Here is a 25,013-nt window from a genome sequence, read left to right on the forward strand (position 1 = left end):
GGTATTCTCTTAGGGCCTTTTTCTCGGGTTCAGAAAGGATGAACATCCTGCCGAAGGGAATCACTGCGGAGGGTTCTGTATCTATTGCGCAGTCTTCAGGTCTGTGTGGGGGTAAGGCCCGGACTATGGCAGTTGAAAACAATCAGCATATCCTTGATAGGCCTCAGGAAGGTGTATGACATTGGACACCATGAGTGATGTCTGTTGTTCCCTTGTTGGTTCCTTTGGGTTAGTTAACAGAGGTTCCAGGGATAGGCAGTGAGACATGCAAAACTCTGAGCCTAGGAATAGAGAACCCGCTGTCCAGTTGATATATGGATTGTGTTTCTGTAGCCAGGGCATACCCAAAACCATGGGGTAATGAGCTGACTTAATGATGTCAAACCTAATCAGCTCCTGATGGTGATTTATTGAAAGCTGGATCTCTTTGGTCTGCAGGCTTATGGGCCCTAATGCGAGAGTTCTTCCATCGATAGCTTCCACAGGTTGCATGGTGCTTCGTGGCTCGTACGGAATTCGATGTTTAGTAACCCATTCTTGATCGATGAATATCCCCATAGCTCCGCAGTCTACCAGGGCCAAAATGGAATTGGTCTTATTCTTGGAGGGTGATAGAAAGGCCTGTAATATCACCAAATTGTTTTGTCCAGGAGAGTTCAAGGATGGAATTGATGTGGAGCAAACATCTCTCTCCCGAAGCTCTGCTCCATCTAGGATCGGGAGCTGGCATTTCCCGAGCGCCGAGGGGGTGCTAGAGGGCATTCCCTAACCAAATGTTTATCCGGGGCACAATACATGCACAAGCCCGTATGAATTCTTCTCATTCTCTCTTCCCGGGATATGGGTCCACGAAAGGCCCCAATCTGCATGGGCTCTGGTTCCGTGACTGGGCTTGGGTTGGTGTCCGTTCTGACGGTACTCTCAAATGATGCCTTGGGAGAAATTCCCCTTTTTTTTTTCTTTTCTGTCTTCCTTTCCTGGATACGGAAGTCAATTTGCATGGCAAGATCCATTAGTGCCTGGAACGAGCTTGGTCGTGCCACTCTGGCCAGCTCATCCTTAATCTCTTTGTTCAATCCTCTGCTGAACAGGGTAAAGCTCGCCTCAGCGGACCAGTCAGCTTCCCTAGCCAACTGTTTAAATCGGGTCACATACGTGAGCATATCCTGGGAACCTTGCTGAAAGTCTAACAGGCGTTCCTGGGCACTGTAAACTTGCTCAAGGCGTTCAAACATGTTTTTAAGGGCCTGTATAAACCCATCATAGTCGTCCAAGAGGGCATCACTAGAGTTAACGAGGGGAGTAGCCCAAGTTAAGGCATTCCCGAAAAGGTGAGAGATTATAAAACCCACCTTGGCCCTGGGGGTCGAAAAGGTAAAGTGGACCAAGCACGAATCCAGGAATGCACAAAGGGTCTTTGCTGAGCCGTCGTATTTGCCCACGATGCCGCCCAGTAAGACACTTTCTTTTGTAGCAGAATCCCGGGATAGGACCAACTGTTTGAGAGCGGGGTTCTCTGCCTTTAAATTCTGTACCTCGGTTGATCATTCCTGCATACTACGCATCAGGTCCTGCACGGCAGCCTCCATATCAATATCAAGTTCGGTCGGGTGGCGTCTCAAACTGTCAAGGAGTTCCCCCCTTCTCACCTGAGTCCGTTCTTTACTGGTGTCCTTGGTCGATGCCTTCTTGCGGATGGACCGGGTCTTGAAGAAGGCTGCCCGTTCTCTTCCGAATCCAGAATGCATTCAGTTTCCGGGACGCCAAATCCAGGAAACCATGGGGGCAGTGGAAGCACGCTAGCCAGGAATCCAGGAGGCAAGTAGAAGGGGGAGGACTAGGAAGGGATAGCGGAATTAGAAAAAGGAGAAGAACAGCGAGCTACGGAGCACACATCTGGTCGCAATAGCATTGAGACGCGCGGAGCCGTGGAAGGCGTGGTCTATTAGTGGAAAAGGCTATGTCCAGCGTATGGAGTGAGAAGGGATTACGCTGGACGGCTATGTTGGGAGTATTAATGAGTGTAAGCCCGCTGTAACAGGGACCAAGAAGCCCAAAAGGGGCACACTCTGTGGTTCATGACATAACTGCCATGAGAGCGCTCCGTTTCCCAATGCTGAACTGTAGCTTGAGTGTAACAACTTTGTTGCGACCATTGTCTGATACGTGAGTTGGTTTGCTCTTCCCAGCCACCAATTCTTGGCTCCTCATCAGCTCGGCTGGATCATGTGCTTGGAGACCGCATTTGTGAGCACAGGAGTCCTGAATTATTCTGTATTTGTCAGAGAGTGTGCCTCTCCTGCAGCCAGTGTTACTTTGGGTCAGGGTGAGCAACGTCATTTTCAACATTGCAATCTTGCCAGTGGCTTTGTTCGCACTGCAGTGGTTCTGCTTGCGCAGTATTCTGTGAGGCTTGAGGTTTCTCTAAGACGGCCTACTAGATTTTCCTATGCCATGGTCTGGCTTTTACTATATGCGTCTTACATAGTGTCTATAGTTTAGTGCGTCATGGCTGTCAGGTCCCTCAAGTGCTCCTGCCATACCATGGGGTTATTTGCGTGTAAGCATTTGCATGCATTTACACAAGCCCTTCTTGCTTCTTGTGTTCCTGCCTTGCTGCAGCAAGCCTAATGGCAAAATAATAAACGTGCAGACAGTATGTACATGTCACTGTCTTCTAACTCATGGAGCTGTACACACGTGTTCTTCGTGTAGTGAGTGTGTGAGTATCCCGAATGTGCTTCATGTTTGACTTAGCTATGTTGTTGTGATGTATCGAACAACTTGAAGCATGGCTTCTCGTGCTTTAGTTGATTCTGTCCATGTAGTAGTTTCCAGCTCCTTCTTGTGTATCTTGCTCCACTCTGGGTAGAGTTCGTACTGCTGCAGGGTTGTAGGGCCCGCTGAGAGGGTATCTTTCGTGGTAGTTGTCCATCGTAGGAGCAGTGGGAATTGATGTGAGCTCATATGATAGGCAGCCACATTGTCTTTGGTGCTTCTTCCAGTTAGAGGGTCTTTCAGGACAGAAGGCATATTCAGATCTTGCCTCTTCAGTCCCCCCTCTGGTCGACTTGTTGACCACACCACCATTGTTTCTTCCATCGTCTACCAAACACCATACCTTCATTATCCCGGCCAGGTGTCCATAGTAGTTCATATGATCTTCAAATGACCAGTACATGTAGACGCATCCACCTTCGGGCTTGCAGTACACCCACTTGCCTATGCTGTCTTTTATCTTAGTCTCTCTCTTTCCTTTATAATGTCTTCCATTGCCCCTCCCTTCTCCAGCTCCATTAGTAGCTGCATTCCAACTACCTCTTCTGCTGTGTTCTGGCATCTTCCAATGCATATCTGAATTCCGCACAAGGATGCTACTACCAGTATCAGTCCTCCATCTAGTACTTTCAGGTCGTCAGCCAGCCAGGAAGGCATCCACGACCAAAGATAGGAGAACCAACTCCTGTCCTTCTTCGTTCCCTTCAATTCTTCTTCCATCTTTGCGTGCATCTGGGCCAATTGTGCTTCTGCACATGAGAGTGTTCCATTATCCTCGTTGTTGGCAGGTATGAATGTGCAACAGGAACTCCCTATTTTCATGCAAACTCCTCCTTCCATGGCTGTGAGGAGATCTAGAAAATATCTGTTCTGTACCGCCACCAACCTTATTGCTCTGAGCTCTCCTTTTATTGCATTTAACCCGATCACTGTTGAGTTTATGGTTACCATCAACTCCCATTGTGTAATTTGTAGCCATTTGGCATTCACATATGCCTGCACTCCAGGATATAGTGATGCAAAGAACATTTGTGTTCTGCAGAACAATCTGTGAGAGGCTGGTAGTTCATCCAATGTTGTTTTTGACCTTCCCCATAAGTAATTGCCCTCTCTTTTCACCCTGCTGAGTGTCTTGTGCTGATTGGCGTTGTCTGGTTCATCAGTTGCTGTAGTATCCAATGATCTTTTCTTCCTTTCATTGGGTTGCATTTTCAGGAAGTCATCGAGCTTAACGTCTTTCCTTGGTACTAATAAAGAGGGCATGTTCACGTGTGCTAGGGAGAATATTCCTCCCCAGTTTGGTGGCAGCTTGTCGTATGCCTTAGCTCCACAGGCCCAATAGTGGTCCATCAGATCAACAGTTCCTGTTCCCATTCCCGGTATAGTTTCTATTCTCTTGCATCCAACGTTTTCTCCTACTTCTTCTTCACCATCGTGTCGATAACATAGCGCTGGTCTAGTAAGTGGAATTATTGGCATAGGTTCAGCTTCGTTATCTACCCATGTCACCAATTTTGCACCTTTGTCCCACTCTTTGAGGCACTTGTCATTTTCTTCTTGCACCTTATTCACTGCCGCCTTTGCTAATGTTACTACTTTGCTTCCCACCACTGTCATGATGCCTACCCCCGGGGAACCAGACCAGGTCCAGCAACCCCGGAAGCAGGCATCAAGTCATTTTGAGCAAGCCCAAAAACAACTGCTAGGGGCTGTTTGGGTGCGGTCCTGGCGCCATAGGCACCAGGCTCATAGAGTAGAACTTACCTGATGCAGACCATGCTGCAAGCTTACCTGATGCAGACCATGCTGCAGAGCTCCAAGCCAAACGAGGCTTGGAAGGGACTATTTTACCTAGGGACTATTGTTTACTCGGGTGGGGCTGGGGAAAAATACTTACCTGGGACTACTTTGGAGGCTATTTAAACAACACCCGAAGAGCAGCACACGCTTCGCGTTATCCTGCATCCAGCAGCATAACGCTCACCGTGTCTGCAAGCCTGCATCCAGTCTTCTGCCATGCCCGCCTCGAGTCTGCAGCTCCTAGAAAAAGGGAGGAACAGAAGGAGAAGAGGTTAGAATAAGAGCAAAACCTTCGATTCTTACCTGAATTCCGGATCCACCTTGCCTTCGAGCTGGAAGAAAGAAGCATTTTACGTGCGTCTCCTAGCATGTTGCAGCGTCGCGCTGAACTCACCGGCCTTCGCAGCATCCTCACAATCCACTGCATCCTTCTGCACGTTCCCGCCGCACTCTGGCACCTAAGGGGAACACAAGAACAGCAAAGGTGAGCCAAGGGAATAAACAGAGGCAATATTAAGTACCCCCATAGACTTATCTGATTACCGCCGGGGGTACTATTCCTCTTCACGGGTCGGCGCAGCCTCCATTGCATCCGCGCTGAAACCCCGGCCCCTAAGGGGAACAAAAGGACAACAAGGTGAGACAAAGGGACAAACAAGGGAAACTCTTCTCACCACAATAGACTTACCTAATTTTACCGCCGGAGGCATTATTCCCTGAACTTCATATTTTCTCTCCACACCTGAATAAGGGAGCAAGCAACAGGTTACATTCTGGCCTTATTTTATTGAACTGTGTAGGATAAGCCAAATCCTCACCTGAACTTCGTCAGCTACCACGAGGAACTCTTCGCTGGGGTCAAGCTGCAAACTGCAAGGAATCGGACAAGAGTGAAAGTCAGACATGTGAACTCTTATAAACTACATACTTTTCGGAGTCAATATTGTTCTGGAACTCACCAATTCCTTCGAGCCAGTGAAGCAACTGGTATCAACACGCCCCTGCGCTCACTGCAGGATGGAGAGCTCATCTTTTCAAACCATCAGGTGAGACATCAAAGGTGATCTGTGGGGAGAACAGCGGGGGTGGGGGGATTTACGCTCAACTCCATTGGTGGTTAATTCCCTTTCTCCATTGGCAGAAGAATATTCCTACGGGCCAAGCAAACGAAGCTAGGTGGGCCAGTCCAGTCCGTCATCTCGGCCCTACGCGTCACATTGGTGGAGACCGCAGCTGTCCAGTTCAGATCGACGCCTCTCTGGGAGTCAGGTGAGCGTAACAGAACGCGAAGACTACCCACAAATTCCCACCCGGGCGTTATGGATACCTCGGAGACTGACCAATTGGCCCAATTACTAGGGGAACTGAGGGCTGAAGTGCATTCAGCCCGTCAAGAAACCAATGCTCTTAGGAGAGAACTGATTTTGTCAAAGGAGCGAACTGATGACTTTGCTAGGCAACTATTGCAAAGCCAGGCTGGACAAGCACCCCTACCTGGTTCCGGAGGAAATCCAGCTCCTGTGTTATCGAGTAACCCTGTGCAAATAAACCTACCAGGAAATATTCCATTAGCTCCATCTGAACGCTTTGCCGGAGATCCCAAAAGGTTCGCCGTGTTTATGAACCAATGCCACTTGCACTTTTTATGCAGACCTGGAGCCTTCTCAAACGATCAAGCCAAGGTAGCCTTTGTATTGTCATATCTCAGCGGCAGTGCAGCTGATTGGTCAATTCCACTAGTTACTCAGGATGATCCAATTCTTCAGGATTTTCAGGGCTTTCAAACTAGCATGGAAAGACTATTTGCTCGGCACTCCCAAGGACAGGCCCTGGATAATGAACTTTTGTCCCTACGACAGGGTAACCAGGACCTTCTATCCTACATCGCAACCTTTAATAGGTTGATAGTGGAAACTGGATGGCCTGAGGTAAAGCGAATCATGTTATTTCATCGAGGGCTTTGAGGAGAACTCAAGGATGTCTTGGCTCAAGTTGTGAACCCACCTCAAGACTGCGCTGAATATATAGACTTAGTGGTCCAGTTAGATCACAGACTTCAGAACAGAAAGGCTGATCGAGCCAAGTTTGAGAATCGGGTGGGGGTCAAAACCCACGCTAACCCCAAAGGAGCAGATGCTTCATAACCCATGCAAATCGGAGGGGTTAAAGGACCCTTAATCCAGAAGGAAAGAGAAAGGAGACAGCAAATGCAATTGTGTCTATATTGTGGAACTTCTGGGCTTTTTCTACGGGATTGCCCTGTAAAACCACCCAAGAAGGTGGTAGGAGCTGCTGATAAAAGCCATATGGAGTCAGACTCGGGAAACGACCACACCCGACAAGCGTAAATGTCTGCTTGCCGAGCTTGAAGAAGGATACTCAGACCTCGCATTTCATCATACCAATGGTCCTCATAGATCCAAGGCAGCCATCGCGTATGCACGCAGTAAGGGCATACATTGATAGCGGGGCCATAGGAAATTATGTGGACTATGAATTGGCTTCCAGGATGAATCTACCTCTCTGCTGAAAAAAACCACCTCAGATGTCATCACCACAGTCGATGGAACTGAAATTGCCTCTGGGCTTGTAACTCATTCCACCGCAGAGATGACACTATTGGGTCAGGATGGGCATCGAGAGACTATTGTGTTTGATCTAATCAAAGCCCCACAGTTCCAAATAATACTGGGGATACCTTGGTTGGAAACACATAATCCTTGTATTGATTGGCGAGAGAAGAGAATAACCTTCCCGGTTTGTGCACAAACCTGTTACCCAACGAAAAATCAGAACGCAGGCCTGGCCACAGTAACCACAGCAGTCATGCAACTACCTCCAGAATACCAAGAATTCCAGGATGTCTTCCAAAAGGAACAGGCAAACACCTTACCTCCTCACAGATCGTACGATTGTCAAATCGATCTCATACCCGGTGCACAACCCCCTTGTAGCAGGATCTATGCCCTTACGGAACCTGAGAACCTTCACCTACGACAATTCTTAGACCAGTACCTTACCAATGGCTTTATTTGCCCATCCAAGTCCCCTGCATCTTCAGCTTTGTTCTTCGTGCCCAAAAAGGAAGGTGACCTCAGAACGTGCATAGACTACCGCGCATTGAACCAGATAACTGTTAAGAACCGATACCCATTGCCTCTGATCCCTGAACTACTAGACCAAGTGAAGGACGCTTGTATATACACTAAATTAGATCTTCGGGGGGCATACCATCTGGTACGTGTAAAAGAGGGCGACGAATGGAAGACTGCTTTCCGCACTAAGTATGGGTTATTCGAATACCAGGTGATGCCTTTCGGGTTGTGCAATGCACCAGCAGCCTTCCAATACTTCATGAACGATGTCATTCGTGAACTCATTGATGTTTGTGTTGTCGTGTATATCGATGATATTCTAGTATACTTCTCTTCAGAATCTGACCATGTGAAGCACGTCCAAGCAGTCCTTGAGAAATTGCGCCAGCACAAACTATATGCAAAACTAGAAAAATGCGTTTTTCATGCCACAGAAGTTGAATTCCTTGGGTTTATCCTGACCCCAAGAGGAGTCCGAATGGACTCACGAAAGGTGGACGCAATCCTTAAGTGGCCATCACCAAGTTTAGTTAAAGGAGTACAAAGCATGCTCGGCTTTGCCAATTTCTACCGCAGATTCATCCCAGATTTTTCACATGTCGTACATCCCATCACAACACTCTTGCGAAACAATAAATGCTTTTTGTGGACTGAAGAAGCTGAAAATGCCTTCCAAGAGCTGAAAGCGAAATTCACGTCTGCACCTGTGTTAAAGCACCAGCGCCCTAAACTTCCATACATAGTGGAAACTGATGCATCCAGTCTAGCCATGGGAGCTGTCCTGTCTCAAAAGGACCCTGAAACTGGCCAGCTTCACCCAGTAGCATTTTGGTCCAGAAGGTTCTCGGCACCCAAATTAAACTATGCGGTTACCGACAAGGAGTTATTAGCCATTAAATCCGCCTTCAAGGCTTGGCGGCACTATCTTCTCGGTGCCAGGCATACCATTACTGTGATCACCGATCACCGGAACTTACAGTATTTAAAAACAGCCAAGGCCAATCGTCACGTCAACTCCGATGGGCATTGTTCTTTGCCGAGTTCGATTTCGTGATAACCTATCGACCAGGTTGTAAGAATGGTAAAGCAGACGCCTTATCCCGAATGGGGTTGGGAGAGGCAGAAGTGAACCCAGAACCAGTACCTATAATTTCCGAACAAAGGATTCTTGGCATGACTACTCTACAGACACTAGAGGACATTCAGGTAAAGATCCAGTAACTCTTTGATCCTACAGCCCTGCAGGACTGGGTAAAGAAAGGCCCGGACTACTCTGTCACCAATAATCTGCCTTATTACCAAGGGCGGCTATTTCTGCCACACAGGGAACTACAAGAGCTAGTCATTTCCTGTTATCATGATACCCTAATGGAGGGGCACCCAGGTATTGCAAAAACTGAAGCTAAAATTAAAAGACAATTCTGGTGGCCCACCTGGCGAAAGGATATTAAATCATTTGTGATGTCTTGTGGCATTTGCGCCCAAAACAAAAGTCAAAAGAAAAAAACAGCTGGACTCTTACAACCTTTAGACATTCCGCCTACACCATGGCACACCTTATCGTTAGACTTTATTACCGATCTACCTCCTTGTAATGGGTTTAACATCATTCTAGCTATTGTGGATCTTTTTTCCAAGATGGCCCACTTTATTCCTTTAAAAGGACTACCTTCAGCCTCAATCCTGGCCAATGAATTCCTCGAAAACATTGTTCGTATAAATGGATTTCCGTCCGTGTTGGTCTCTGACCGGGGCAGTCAATTCATTTCACATGTTTGGAAGAAATGTTGTCAATTGGCACAAATCGACGTGAGATTATCGACCAGTCACCACCCCCAGACTGATGGTCAAACGGAGAGGACCAACCAGACTCTTGAGCAATACCTGCGTTGTATGTTACATCAGACTGAGAGTAATTGGAAGGACATTCTTTGGATCGCCGAATATGCATACAATAATTCAGTACATTCTGGAACTGGACAAAGCCCCTTTTATACCCTATATGGGCACCACCCTCGAACCTCAGACCTTGACTCACCCCAACACTTAGAAATGCCCGCAGTGGACCATCTACACGCTACGATTACACAAGCCTTTAAGGAGGCAACTACACATTTAAAACAGGCGAAGGAGAAATATAAGAAAGATGCTGCAACAACAAATGTTGTCAATTGGCACAAATCGACGTGAGATTATCGACCAGTCGCCACCCCCAGACTGATGGTCAAACGGAGAGGACCAACCAGACTCTTGAACAATACCTGCGTTGTATGTTACATCAGACTGAGAGTAATTGGAAGGACATTCTTTGTATCGCCGAATATGCATACAATAATTCAGTACATTCTGGAACTGGACAAAGCCCCTTTTATACCCTATATGGGCACCACCCTCGAACCTCAGACCTTGACTCACCCCAACACTTAGAAATGCCCACAGTGGACCATCTACACGCTACGATTACACAAGCCTTTAAGGAGGCAACTGCACATTTAAAACAGGCGAAGGAGAAATATAAGAAAGATGCTGCAACAACAAATGTTGTCAATTGGCACAAATCGACGTGAGATTATCGACCAGTCACCACCCCCAGACTGATGGTCAAACGGAGAGGACCAACCAGACTCTTGAACAATACCTGCGTTGTATGTTACTTCAGACTGAGAGTAATTGGAAGGACATTCTTTGTATCGCCGAATATGCATACAATAATTCAGTACATTCTGGAACTGGACAAAGCCCCTTTTATACCCTATATGGGCACCACCCTCGAACCTCAGACCTTGACTCACCCCAACACTTAGAAATGCCCACAGTGGACCATCTACACGCTACGATTACACAAGCCTTTAAGGAGGCAACTGCACATTTAAAACAGGCGAAGGAGAAATATAAGAAAGATGCTGATCGGCATAGAAGTGATACTCCACAGTACCAGATAGGGGACCAAGTATGGTTGGCCACAAAACACATACCTCTCAAGGGAACGCAGACCTTTAACCCTAGATATGTGGGACCTTACTCTATTAAGGCCATTATCAACCCGGTGGCCGTCAAGTTGGACTTACCTGCTAATATACGAATTCACCCCGTCTTTCATGTGTCACTTTTGAAGCCAGTGCAACCAGGGACAAGACTAACCAAGCCACCAGACCCCATCCTTATAGACGGGGAACCCGAATTTGAAGTTAAGAACATCCTGGACTCCAAGATGGTGAAGTCAAAACTTTTTTATTTAATCGACTTGAAAGGTTACGGACCACAGGAAAGGTCTTGGGAACCTAGTGATCACGTGCATGCACCTCGATTGGTGAACAGATTTCACCGAAATTTCCCAGACAAACCAAAACCACGGGGAAGAACAACTTTAGGAGGGGCCTTGGGGGGGAGTGCTGTCATGATGCCTACCCCCGGGGAACCAGACCAGTTCCAGCAACCCCGGAAGCAGGCCTCAAGTCATTTTGAGCAAGCCCAAAAACAACTGCTAGGGGCTGTTTGGGTGCAGTCCTGCCGCCTATGGCGCCAGGCTCATATGGAGAGTCAGTCCTGGCGCCATAGGCCCCAGGCTCATAGAGTAGAACTTACCTGATGCAGACCATGCTGCAAGCTTACCTGATGCAGACCATGCTGCAGAGCTCCAAGCCAAATGAGGCTTGGAAGGGACTGTTTTACCTAGGGACTATTTGTTACTCGGGTGGGGCTGGGGAGGAATACTTACCTGGTACTACTTTGGAGGCTATTTAAACCACCCCCGAAGAGCAGCACACGCTTCGCGTTATTCTGCATCCAGCAGCGTAACGCTCAAAGTGTCTGCAAGCCTGCATCCAGTCTTCTGCCATGCCCGCCTCCAGTCTGCAGCTCCTAGAAAAAGGGAGGAACAGAAGGAGAAGAGGTTAGAATAAGAGCAAAACCTTCGATCCTTACCTGAATTCCGGATCCACCTTGCCTTTGAGCTGGAAGAAAGAAGCATTTTACGCGTGCCGCCTCACCTGCTGCAGTGCCTCGCTGAACTCACCGGCCTTCGCAGCATCCTCACAATCCACCGCATCCTTCTGCACTTTCCCGCTGCACTCTGGCACCTAAAGGGAACACAAGAACAGCAAAGGTGAGCCAAGGGAATAAACAGAGGCATTAGTAATTACCCCCATAGACTTACCTGATTACCGCCGGGGGTACTATTCCTCTTCACGGGTCGGCGCAGCCTCCATTGCATCCTCGCCGTACCCCGGCCCCTAAGGGGAACAAAAGGACAACAAGGTGAGACAAAGAGTCAAACAAGGGCAACTCTTCTCACCACAATAGACTTACCTAATTTTACCGCCGGAGGCATTATTCCCCGAACTTCATATTTTCTCTCCACACCTGAATAAGGGAGCAAGCACAGGTTACATTCTGGCCTTATTTTATTGAACTGTGTAGGATAAGCCAAATCCTCACCTGAACTTCGTCAGCTACCACGAGGAACTCTTCGCTGGGGTCAAGCTGCAAACTGCAAGGAATCCGACAAGAGTGAAAGTCAGACATGTGAACTCTTACGAACTACATACTTTTCGGAGTCAATATTGTTCTGGAACTCACCAATTCCTTCGAGCCAGTGAAGCAACTGGTATCAACGCGCCCCTGCGCTCAATGCAGGATGGAGAGCTCATCTTTTCAACCATCAGGTGAGACTATAAGAGGGGACATCAAAGGTGATCTGTGGGGAGAACAGCGGGGTGGGGGGATTTATGCTCAATTCCATGGGTGGTTAATTCCCTTTCTCCATTCGCAGAAGAATATTCCTACGGGCCAAGCAAACGAAGCTAGGTGGGCCAGTCCAGTCCGTCATCTCGGCCCTATGCGTCACATTGGTGGAGACCGCAGCTGTCCAGTTCAGATCGACGCCTCTGTGGGAGTCAGGTGAGCGTGACAGACTCTGTCTACCCAGCCATCATCTGTGTATACTTGTCCATAGATCAATACTTGTGGTCTTTCCCAGCACCCCGGCTCTCATCCTATTTCTCTCGCTCTCCACTTGCATGGTAAGTATTGCAATGTGATTGTCTTAGTTTCTCCTTTCTCAGGTCCTTCTGTTATGTACTGCAGCCCCTCAGTGAGTTGCCAGTAATTGTCCATCATAGGTAACATCTTAATATAATTGTCCTCATATGGGAAGGTTGCCTTGGACATCCATCTTAAGGTGGCTGTTCTCCCTTGGAATCTTCCTCGTGTTTGGAACATTGCTAGATACATCAGGCATTGTGCTGTTGGTGCTGGTATTTCTAGTGCTACAAAGGTTTTGGAAGCACTCATAGCATAGGGGATCAATGAGCAGACATAACAGCTCTCCCCAGTTGTTTCCCTACTAATTTTGGACATGTGCTTATACCACATGTTGTTTGTTATGTGTGCAGTGTCTGTGAGATACGTGTCAACTCCCTTCACATCTGTGCTAACACTGTGCTTAGCTCTCCTTACCTTATCAGCAGTGTCTTCTTTCCCACCTAATACAGCAGTCCGAGCAGCTTTGGTTGCGGAAATGTTAGTGTGGGATACAGCGGAAACATGCAGAGCTAGATATAGCTGTCAGAGGGCAGTGACTAAGAGCCCAGTGGATAGCAGTAACCACACAGCAGACATAATGATTCCTATTACATTTACCATAATTACTTACGCTTCTGTTGAGCAGCTGATGAGATGATAATTTGCCCCGCCTGAAGATTGCGATAAAAAGCGTTATTATTTTAGTATTTCTGAGTACATTCAAGCTCCGCAAATTAAATAATCACTGAGTGCCCATGCAAATATCTCTTCCCAAATCCTCTGTATAGATGAGTTTGAGAGTGGGCAGGACAGGGTATGCACTTTGCGCAAGTTGTGGGTATGCTTGGTCCAGGTAGTCTATAAATACTAGGAAGTAAATCTTGGATGAGCGGTATTCTTATAGCATGGACAAATTAGTTGGAGAACGCTTCAGGGTGGTCAATAGGAAGTAACATCAAGCAATTTCCCTAACACTTTACATCAACAGTCACTGAACCCTGCATGTGCGAGGAAGGAGAAATGTTAAGACAGTGTTACCGCTGTCGTCGGTAGTACGAACTGCGTGTGTGCAATGGACAAGTTAAATCGCGTTACTGCAATGCATTTGTCAGAGTTGTTCCAGTTCATGGGAGGGAGTTTGGGCAGGATAATATTTCAATTACTAAATGTCTTGGGGACAGGGGAAATGTTCCTCACTGGTCAATTTGCACCAATGTTGCTGTGGGAATTTCAGGGGCTTGGGAGCGCCTGACCATAGGGTGGCCAGTAGTCTCTAGTTCATTTGTGTTTGGTACATTTGCGCTTTCTCGTTGTTCGTTAGTTGATGCAGCGTTGGCTCTGTCGATTTCTGCAGTTGCGCGTTGGAGTGAGGCCGATGTTTTGCAGGGCTTGATGTCCTGCAGGTGGTTCCAGACTGTCTTCCCTTGCAGCTTTACTGCTCTTTCAGTGACTGCTTTGACAAGGTGGGAGCCGGTGAAGCGGGCGCATTCCAGCGCCAGGTAAAATTCTTCAAGAAGTCCCCAATTTGCACAGGTGGTTCTTTGTTTACTTCTTAGTTGTTTGTATCTTCGTGTATGTTGTCTTCCGGCCTCCCCTGTGTCTGCTGTATCTAGCAAGAGATAAAAGAGGCGCCAGAAACAAGTGATGTTCCGTACTCAAACATCTCTTGTCCTTGTACTTCAGCCACATTCTCACAGTCCATCAGTGCTCTTGTGTGCGGAGCCAACGGGAGGTGCATGCGCCTCCTGTCACCACCTCGTGGGGTGTTAAAAGGTGGTCGGACCCTGGTTCATTTCGCAATTCGAACAATGCTAAGGGCAGGCAGTGGAGCCAATTCTTCTTGGTGCTTTGCTGTGTTTTTGATATGCTCTCTTTCAGGAGGCCATTGAGGCGTTCACACACTCCATTTGCTTGCAGGTGGTATGCACATGCAAATTAGTGTTTTATTCCTATCCGGGCAGTGATTTGCAGTGGGAACATGGTCCAGCCTCTATCCATCTCGAGAAGGGACAGACCACCACGATCATGTAGCGGTATCCTTGACATACTTGGATCATGTCCACGTAGTCAACATGGATGTGCAGAAATGGGCCTTCAGGTCTAGGTATGGTTTCTCTCACAACTCTCAGTGTATGCCCAGCAGTAAACTGCTGGTACGTCAAACAGTTGCTAGCATAGTATGCTACATGGGCGTTTAGGTCGGGACAGAACCATGATTCTCCAATGTGTGCTGCAATGAATTCCTTCCCTGTGTGCGTAGGATGATGCAATTGTGTTAATGCTGTTTTCAGTAATGCAAGTGGCATGACCACTTTTCCTGTGTTGTTTTGGCACCATAGGGCGTTGGTAGGGGACATTGAAAATCCTCTCTTTACCCAAAGTTCTTTCTCATCTCTTGGTGCAGATGCCTGCAGCTCCATGATCTGAGTTTCTGGTAGGCAGTTGTATCCGTCCTTCAATAGCATCTGTCTCAACCCTCCCCTTTGCTTTTGCTTCTCCTTCAAGTCCCACATTTCTCCAAAATATGATCCACATTTTGCCTGATAGTCTGCAGCTTCATTTCCGCTTGAGATGGCGTCCTCCCCATTTGTGTGTGCTTGTCACTTCACCAATGCTAGTTCCTGTGGTTATGTTATTACTTCGATTAGTTCTCCCTACAGCAGGGCAGGCTGTACTGGAGTCCCATCCGCACTCCTGAACCCTCTTCTGAGCCACCTTGCCAATCCTGACTGTACTGTTGAGGTGTTACGCTCACCTGGTATCCACAGGGACGCCACCCAGCTGGGTTACTCGCTGGTATGCTTCTCAGCCGGAGGGCATTAGTCTCTTGTCGGGCAGAATGAACCTCAGCACGATGCTCTCCTAGTAATTGGGCCAATTGGTCCATTTCTGATGTCTCCATGGCACCCAGGTGGATTTGTTATGGTAGGCTTTGTGTTCTGTTACGCTCACCTGGTATCCACAGGGACGCCACCCAGCTGGGTTACTCGCTGTTATGCTTCTCAGCTTTGCCCTGATGTGGTCTGCGGGGAAGGTTCTGCCTGAAAATACAGGAGGACTGTGTTCAAAACTGACCGACTGGGGTAAGTTTCCTCCCTCCACCCCGTATGCTTTCAGTCCCTCTGGTGCCCTCTCCTCACCCTGTGGTAGAATTAGGCGTGCTCTCCGTCCTGCCTTCTTTGCAGGGGCATGTTGTCTTTCATGGGCGAGTGCGGTCCAGTTACTTCACTGACGCCGGCCCGTTTGATATTGTTCAGGTAGGTATTATTGCTGTTCTTTAGTTTTGTTGCTATCCTGCATGCCTTTCTTTGTTTAAAATTTCTCTTTTTTCTCCCTTAGGTATGCGGAGCTTCAGCGTGGCGAACTGGCTTGGTTGAGCCCCGCTGGTAAAAGATGGCGCTTTAAGAGCGCTATGATGCGGTAAGTAAGCGCTATGCGCAGCGCTGCAAAGTCTTGCCTTTGCGAACCTGTGTTTTCCTTCCTTGTAGGTTGCGGTGTTCTTCAGCACGAGTGGAATGTCCGGAGTGGTGCCAGCCGAGAGGCAACCAGCCAGGTAAGCCTTTTGAGCAGTTCGTAATTTGTAAAGGTCTCTACAGCTTTCTTTAATGTTGCCTCTATCTTCCTCTTTCAGGTCGTTCTGTCCGGGAGGTGTGCAGATTCGAGGAAGCTGTTCTCAGTAGCTGCAAGTGTTTAAAGATGAAGACTGCAGGTAAGATGCTGCTGCTAATGATGTTCCTTTTGTCTCCTTGCAGGTTCTGCTTCTCCGAAGTTCGAGGGAATAGCTGGACACGGTGAGCGTCATGTTGCAAGCTGCAAAGTAACATGAAGCATGTTCTGCAGTCAGGGTGTGGTTTATATAGCCCAGGTAAAGTAGTACCAGGGAAAGTAGTTCCAGGCCTGCCACACCCAAAAAACTAGACCGCATAGCTTGGTTCTTAGGAACCAAGCTATGTGGATGCCTCCATTTTGGCTGACAATACAATAAAGTAGTTCCCAAGCACATTATTGTTCATGGTGTATGAGCCTGGCACCATAGGCGCCAGAACTGGCCCCGTGAGGGCTTTTGAAGAGGATGCCAGGCTCTAGAGGCCTGAGTCCTGACTCCACCTGGCCAATGGGTTTGCCAGAGGGGGTGTTGGGCGAGGGTCGCAACAGCACTCCCCCTAAGCCCCCTCCCATGGTGTTACTTCTGTCTGGCCCAGTTTTGGTTGGGAAGTTCCGATGGAATTTCCTGATTAGACGTGGTGCGTGGATATTCTCACTGGGCTCCCAGGATCTATCTTGTGGTCCAAATCCTTTCCAAATGACGAGATAATATAGCTTGGTCCTAGAGTATTTAGAGTCCAAGATATCTTTGACTTCGAATTGTGGTTCTCCGTCAACAAGTATGGGCTTAGGTGGTATCCCAATCCGTGTGCCGGGTTGCATTGGTTTCAGGAGGGACACATGGAATACCGGCTGGATGTGTAGATTAAGTGGTAAATCCAGTTTCACGGCTGCTGGGTTGATAATTGCCTTAATGGTATAGGGTCCTAAGAATCTGGGATGCAAGGTCTGGGTTCGCTTGATGGGTACGAATTTAGCGGCTAACCAAACTTTGTCTCCTACTTGATAATCAGGGGCCTTTTTCTAGTGTTGGTCAGCGAATCTCTTTTGTTTTTCTTTGGCATGAATAAGGTGTTCCTTTGCGCTTTTGAAAGCCTGAGTAATGGTTGTGTGTAGAGTCTTTACCGCTGGCATTTCCAAGCTGGCTGGAAGGTCTAGTTCAGAGGTACATGGATGTCTGCCATGAAGGGTATAGAAGGGCGTTTGTCCCGTGCTTGAATGCAAAGAATTATTATATGCATATTCGGCTATCCATAGTAGGTCTTTCCAATTCCTTTGTTCGTGGTTCAGCATGCACCGTAAATATTGCTCGAGTGTCTGATTGGTTCTCTCGGTTTGGCCGTCCGTTTGGGGATGGTGACCGCAGATAGCCGAAAGTCGATCTGCGCCATTGCACAGCATTTGTTCCAGAAGTTTGAAACAAACTGGCTGCCTCGATCAGAGACCTGAACCGAAGGGAAGCCATGTAGCTTAACCACACCCTCCAGGAACACTTTTGCTAAAGTGGCTGCGTCTGAGAGGCCTTTGAGAGGAATAAAATGGGCCATCTTGGAGAATAAGTCCACAACTACAAGGATAGTGTTGAACCCTTGGCTTGGAGGTAGATCAGTGGTGAATTCAAGGGAAAGAGTGTGCCATGGAACTGGACGAATATCCAATGGTTGTAGGAGACCAGATGGTTTTTGTTTCTGTGATTTATTTTGTGCGCAGACACCGCAGGACTGAATATACTGAATGATGTCCTTACGCCAGGTAGGCCACTAAAAGTTCTCTTTCACCTTAGCTAGGGTTTTGGCGATCCCAGGATGCCCTTCGATCAGTGAATCATGATAGTTTGAAATAATATGCTGTTGTAATTTCTTCTTGGGTACATATAGGCGATCCCTAAAAAAGGGTAGGTGGTCCTTGATGGTATATTGTTGTCCTTGAGTTTGCCATGCAAGGTAGGCATCAGGATTCATTATCCGTTGGATTTCTTTTCGTAGTTCTGCTTGTGTTAAGGCTGTCGGGATACCCAACAGTTTGTCTTCAGGTATAATAGGTACTGGGTCTGGAGTCTGGAGTTATATATACTATTAGTATACAATACTATGAGAAGAGGCATCTTCTGACTTATGGTCGAAATGTGATTACATAATCATATTTGGCGATGAAAAGGGCCCACCGTAATTGGCACAAGGACTGGGCCTTGGCTGTTTTGAGATATTGCAGGTTTTGGTGGTCTGTGATGACTGTAATGGTGTGTCTGGCCCCCAGAAGGTAGTGCCTCCAGGCTTTAAAGGCGGATTTGATAGCCAGGAGTTCCTTGTCCGTGATAGCATGATTAATCTCTGGAGGTGAGAACTTTTTTGACCAGAAGTCCACAGGATGTAGCTGGCCGGTTTCCGGGTCTCTCTGTGAAAGGACAGCCCCCATTGTGAGACTGGATGCATCAGTTTCAACGACATAAGGGAGGTCTGGACGAGGATGTTGCAGGATTGGAGCAGAGGTAAACCTTTCCTGAAAGGCTTCTTCTGCTTCTTCGGTCCAAGCAAACTTTTTATTGTTTTTTCGTAATAGTACTGTGATTGGGTGCACAACCTGAGAGAAGTCTGGGATGAACCGGCGGTAGAAGTTCGCAAAGCCCAGCATGCTTTGTACCCCTTTCAGAGACGTCGGTGAACGCCATTTCAGAATGGCATCTACCTTGTGCACGTCCATTCTGATGCCTCCTGGAGTAAGGATAAAACCAAGAAATTCTACTTTGGTGACGTGAAAAAAGCATTTTTCAAGCTTTGCAAACAAGCGATGTTGACGGAGCTTGGTGAGGACTGAATGAACGTGCCTGACATGATCTTGTTCCGAGGCTGAGTACACTAAGATGTCGTCTATGTACACTAAGGCGCACACATCAATTAACTCCCTTAAGACGTTATTCATGAAATATTGGAATGCCGCAGGAGCGTTGCATAACCCGAAGGGCATGACTTGATATTCAAACAAGCCGTACTTAGTACGAAGGCGGTTTTCCATTCATCTCCTTTTCTGACTCGGACCAGGTGGTACGCTCCTCGAAGGTCCAATTTGGTATAAATCTGGCCATCTTTAACTTGGTCTAGCATCTCAGGGATAAGTGGCAAGGGGTAGCGGTTCTTCACGGTGATCTGGTTCAATGCGCGGTAGTCAATACAGGTTCTCAAGTCTCCTTCCTTTTTCGGTACGAAGAACAAAGGACTGGCTGCGGGGGACTTCGAGGGACAGATAAATCCGTTTGCAAGGTACTGGTCTAAATACGATTTTGAATAAAGGTTTTCTGGTTCTGTGAGAGCGTAGATCCTGCCGCAAGGGATTTGTGCACCAGGAACAAGGTCGATCTGACAGTCATAGGGCCTGTGCGGCGGCAATGTATTGGCTTGGTCTTTTCGGAAAGCATCCTGGAAATCATGGTATTCACTTGGCAAGGTATTAGTTGCTGCCAGGGTTGATACTGTCGCTCCGGGAGTCATGGGGATACAGATGTCGGGTCACCGAGCAGTCACCGGGGAAGGTTAATTTTCGTGCCCGCCAGTCTATCAAAGGGTTGTGAGAAACCAACCATGGCATCCGTAGTATTAGCCTGAACTGAGGTGCCTTGATGAGATAGAATGAAATAGACTCCCGATGTCCGTCCTGACACAACAAGTTTACCCTGGCTGTGCACTGGGTTACTGGTCCGGAAGCGATTTCTGTCCCATCCACGGTGGTTACCTTGTCCATAGTTGGCTTAGAACACAAAGGAAGCCCCATCTCTGCTGCCAGTTCTTGATCAATATAATTTCCAACTGCTCGGCTATCGATGTATGCTTCAACGGCATGCATTCTTGACGACTGTTGGTGGTTAATTAAGATCACTGGTATTGCAAAGTGCGAGGTCAGCAACTCTTTCTTCTCACTCGACAAACTGACCTCTACATTTGTCGAGCTTTGTAGTTTCACGATTCCTTAGCTTCATCCTTCTCTGTGGCCCCGACTGTTCTTCTTGGGGGTTGTACTGAACAGTCCTTCAGGAAATGTCCTGGTTTCCCACAATACAAACAAAGCTGTTGTTGTCTTCTTTTGTCCCGCTCTTGTTTTGTTAATGGAGGCCGTATCCCTCCAATCTGCAGGGGTTCTACAGCATTTTCAGGTACACAGGGTGTGTTTTCCCTTGGTCGAACATACACGGTCCGAGGGTCCGTCTTAGACCGGTCTGCCTTTCGGTCCTGCAACCGGTGGTCTAGTTGCACGACCAGATTTATGAATTCTGCACAGTGTCTGGGTGGATCAACCACCTGGGCTAAGATGTCCTTTAATTCGCCTCGTAAGCCTCGATGGAATAACGTGGTTCTTTTGTTTTCTGGCCACCTAGCTTCGGCAACCAGTCTGTTGAAGGTAGTAATGTAAGTTAACAAGTCCTGATTCTCCTGTCGAAGGGACAAGAGTTCATTGTCTACTGCTTGTTCCTGGGTAGGGCGAGCAAAAAGTTTTTCCATTTCTCTCTGGAACCCCCCAAAGTCATGTAACAGAGGATCGTCATGGGTTACCAACGGCACCGACCAATCTGCTGCACTACCACTCAGGTATGATAAGACAAAAGCTACCCGATCTTGGTCGTTTGGAAATGCTCAAGGCCTACAAAGAAAATGAAGGCAGCATTGATTGATGAATGCTGCATACTTCTGTGGGTCGCCTGAGAACCTTGTTACAACTCTCCAGCTGGGTTCTGTTGTTTTACTTTCCCGTGTGTTAATGCCCGCGGTTTTGCCCGGATTGGGTACTCGTAACATGAAGGAGCCAGGAACCGCGAGCAACACGCCAGTGTTTTTCGCCTCCCATGTCCCCTGACTTCCGGAAACGTATATCTGGCTACCCGGACTACGGAATAACACGTTGCTTCTCTATTCAGAGTCGCGCTGCGCATCGTAAGTTTGCTACTTCTACTACCTTAAATCTTTACCAGCTCAGCGCTAGCAAAGACCCTTTCCACTTCTCATCCTTAATTATTACTTTTCCCCTCGTTCGGGAATTCTAGATGCCTCGATCTTCCTTAATACTCTGGGAAACTGAAGGAAGCTATTTTCTACCGTTTGCGACCTTCCCAGCCGCCATTGGTGTGTAGACATACTTAGTTAGAGTTTGTTTCCTCACGCGGTCTTTTCAGCACGCGTTTATTGTCTGATTGTTCTCTATTCAAATATTAGGACCCAACGTTACAGATCCTCTTCTGTCTTCGAGTCCAAGACTCATAACCTGCTACCCACTATCTATTCTTTGGTCAATTGCTTTTGGTAGGTTTTATTCCTCTACTTATTGAACGTCCTTTTCTCATTTCGGCAGTATCAAAGTACTTTAGGTCACATCATTATTCCTCCTCTGCTCCATTAGGCTCTCGTCCAGCATCTACCATTGGATAGGACAATACAGATTTAGAAGTGATTAGTCTTGTCAGGGTAAGCCCCTTTCTTTTCCCTCTGACTTTCAACATATCCTGAGTTACCTTATACTCTTACTTATCAGTTTCACTTACTCTGTTATTATTAGAATTCTTCACGAGAGGATTCCAGTCTACACTAAAAAGACACCCGTGTATACCATCAACAGCTGCCTGCAGGAATCCACGCACCCCAGCAGCCCATCACAGGGTTTTTCCCCCTTTTGGGGTTTTCCCTGGAGACTCAACTTCTGCTTAGCCTTTTGGCTGGGTGGAGGAGGGGTTTCTAGGTGATACTCTCCTTCTTCTCTTACAAGGCTACCGATCAGCATAGAGGTGGGTGTTATTTACAATTACCGAGAGACATATATTATTTAAAGTGCTTCATTATTATAAAACATAACAGTAAGCAACGACCAGTAGACCAAGGTACCTTTTTTGTCCTCGGTATTGTAAAAGACATTACTTCTATTATGGATCAACAGATTCAGCAACTTATAGCTGCTGTTCAATCTCTGAGCTCAGAGGTACAGAATCTTAAACAGGAGAATGCCAATCTACGACAGGCTCAACAACAGACTCAACAACAAGCTGGCCAGCTGGCTGCTCAACAAGCAACAGCTAGTAGGGTTCCCCATTGCTCTTTGGTTCCTCCTGGGCCCCTACCAGGGGGCCAATTTGATGGCAATCCCCATAAGATAAAAGAATTTCTGGATGCATGTGCAGTTCAATTTTCTTTTAAAGCTGCTTTCTTTCACACTGATCGCGACAGAGTATGGTATATGATTTCACAGATGGTGGGACCCGCCCTGGCCTGGGCAACTCCTTTGGTTACGACCAATAATGTGATATTAGACTCCCACACTGCCTTTTGTAATAGCATAAGGTCCATGTTGGGAAGGCAGGAAATTCGGATAGCGGCCCAGGAACATCTATTAGACCTCAAACAAGGCAATCAAGACATCTTAACTTACATCACCAGATTCAAACAGATTGCCAGTGAATCCACGTGGTCAGATGATGCACAAGTAACTTTATTCCAGAGAGGCTTGTCTGAGGATCTAAAAGATGAAGTGTCCAGGGTCCCACGTCCCACTTCCTTGACAGAATTTATCGCCTTTGTCATGCAGATTGACTATAGGATGAAGGAAAGGAGTAGTGAAAGACGCAAAGGGAAATTCACCACTTGTACTTTCGCAACTTCCCCTGCCGCACAAAGAGGAAACTCTACTGAGGAACTGATGCAACTGGGATCAGCGAACAGAGGCCCTTTATCCTCTGAGGAAAGAACACGCAGAAGGACTCAGGGATTGTGCATGTATTGTGGCTCCAATACCCATACAGGCCAGGAGTGTCCCATTACTCCCCCCAGACGGCCAGGAAACGCCAACGCCCGGTCGTAGGAGGAATCGCGTTCCGGGATCCTGATGTATTTTTAGGTTCCTCTTCAAGTTTGCATGTTTCACAAGAAAACCATCATCCACCAACTCTAATGTTTGTTTTACACATTACTCTCACTTTTGGCAACCAGAACATTTCCGAGGTCGCGGCATTAGTTGACAGTGGAGCCGCAGGAAATTTTATAGATGAAGTATGGGCTAAACATAAACACCTACCTCAGTTCCCCAAGGGTGAAGTCATCCCAGTAGAGAGTGTAGAGGGTAGCCCTTTGATTTCTGCACCAATTGTGAATCAAACCGGCCCATTATTCATGACAATTGCTACACACCAGGAGGTTATAACTATGGATGTGATACGAGCCGCCCATTACCCAGTCATCTTAGGATTGCCTTGGCTACGAAGGCATAACCCTTATATCAATTAGGCCGCAGGCTCTCTCTTCCTGGGATCGGAGTTTTGTCTAACTCATTGCCTTGGCCAAACTAACAAGATATGTTGTCCTAAACAGGACGAAACCAGACAGATTACTACAATCCGTTCAGTCATCGGACTCCCATCTGAGTATCAGGAATTTTCTGAGGTATTCTCCTCCTCTGAATACTCTGTGCTTCCTCCTCATCGCAGAGATGATTGTGTCATCGACCTCATTCTAGACCAGCCATTACCTTTTGGAAGGATGTACATACTTTCTTCTACCGAGAAGGTTGCTCTTCGGGAATATTTGGATCTAAACCTACGAAATGGACTTATAACAGAATCCACATCCCCAGCTGCAGCTTCATTATTCTTAGTTCCCAAGAAGAATTCTTCTGAACTCAGACCCTGCATCGATTTCAGGGGATTGAATAGAATCACTATACCCGACAGGTACCCGATGCCCCTTATTCCGGATATTCTGGAAGCTGTCAAGGGAGCTCACATCTACACTAAGTTAGATCTAAAGGATGCCTACCATCTGATCAGGATTAGAAAGGGTGATGAATGGAAGACGGCCTTCAGGACACCATTTGGCCACTTTCAATATCAAGTTATGCCCTTTGGGTTGTCCAATGCCCCGGCTGTCTTTCAGAGATTTATGGACCATCTGTTTTCTGATTTACTGTTAAACACCGTCATTGTGTACCTGGATGACATTCTGATTTTCTCTAAAGACATTTCCGAACATGAATCTCATGTCAGAGAGGTATTATACAGACTCCAGAGTAATCATTTAATCTGCAATCTTGAGAAATGCTTTTTTCATCAGCCTCATGTGACAAATCTGGGATATATTCTCTCGGCCCAAGGCATTATGATGGATCCAGAAAAGGCAACGGCTGTTAAGAACTGGGCTGTTCCTCGATCTATTACAGAGATTCAACGTTTTGTAGGATTCTCCAACTTCTACCGCCGATTTATCCCCACCTTTTCGGCTCTCACTCAGCCTTTAACCAATCTATTGAAAAAGGGAGTTCCTTATGTCTGGAACGAGGAAACACAAAAGGCTTTCAACACTCTAAAGAAGAGATTTACTTCTGCACCCATACTTATGACTCTGGATCAGTCATGCCGTTTCATTCTCGAGACGGATGCCTCCCAGTACACTCTGGGAGCGGTTCTTCTGCAGGAAGATGACTAGAGGTTGGAACGGCCTAAACTCTATCGCCGGCTGAATTGAATTATACGGTCCTCGAGAAGGAGTTATTGACTATCAAACGGGCCTTTGAAGAATGGAGGTATTTATTATTGGGAGCACAGCATCCAGTAGAGGTCCGCACTGACCATCAAAACTTGAGGATTCTTCAAGACGCCCAGACATGCGACAGCCGACAGGCGAGATGGGCTCATTTCTTCTCCCCCTTCAGAATCATATTTTCTTTTATACCCGGAAAAAGTAATCTACA

Source organism: Ambystoma mexicanum, chromosome 7q (assembly GCF_040938575.1).
Source record: "Ambystoma mexicanum isolate Mex_15411 chromosome 7q, UKY_AmexF1_1, whole genome shotgun sequence".
NCBI lineage: Eukaryota > Metazoa > Chordata > Amphibia > Caudata > Ambystomatidae > Ambystoma > Ambystoma mexicanum.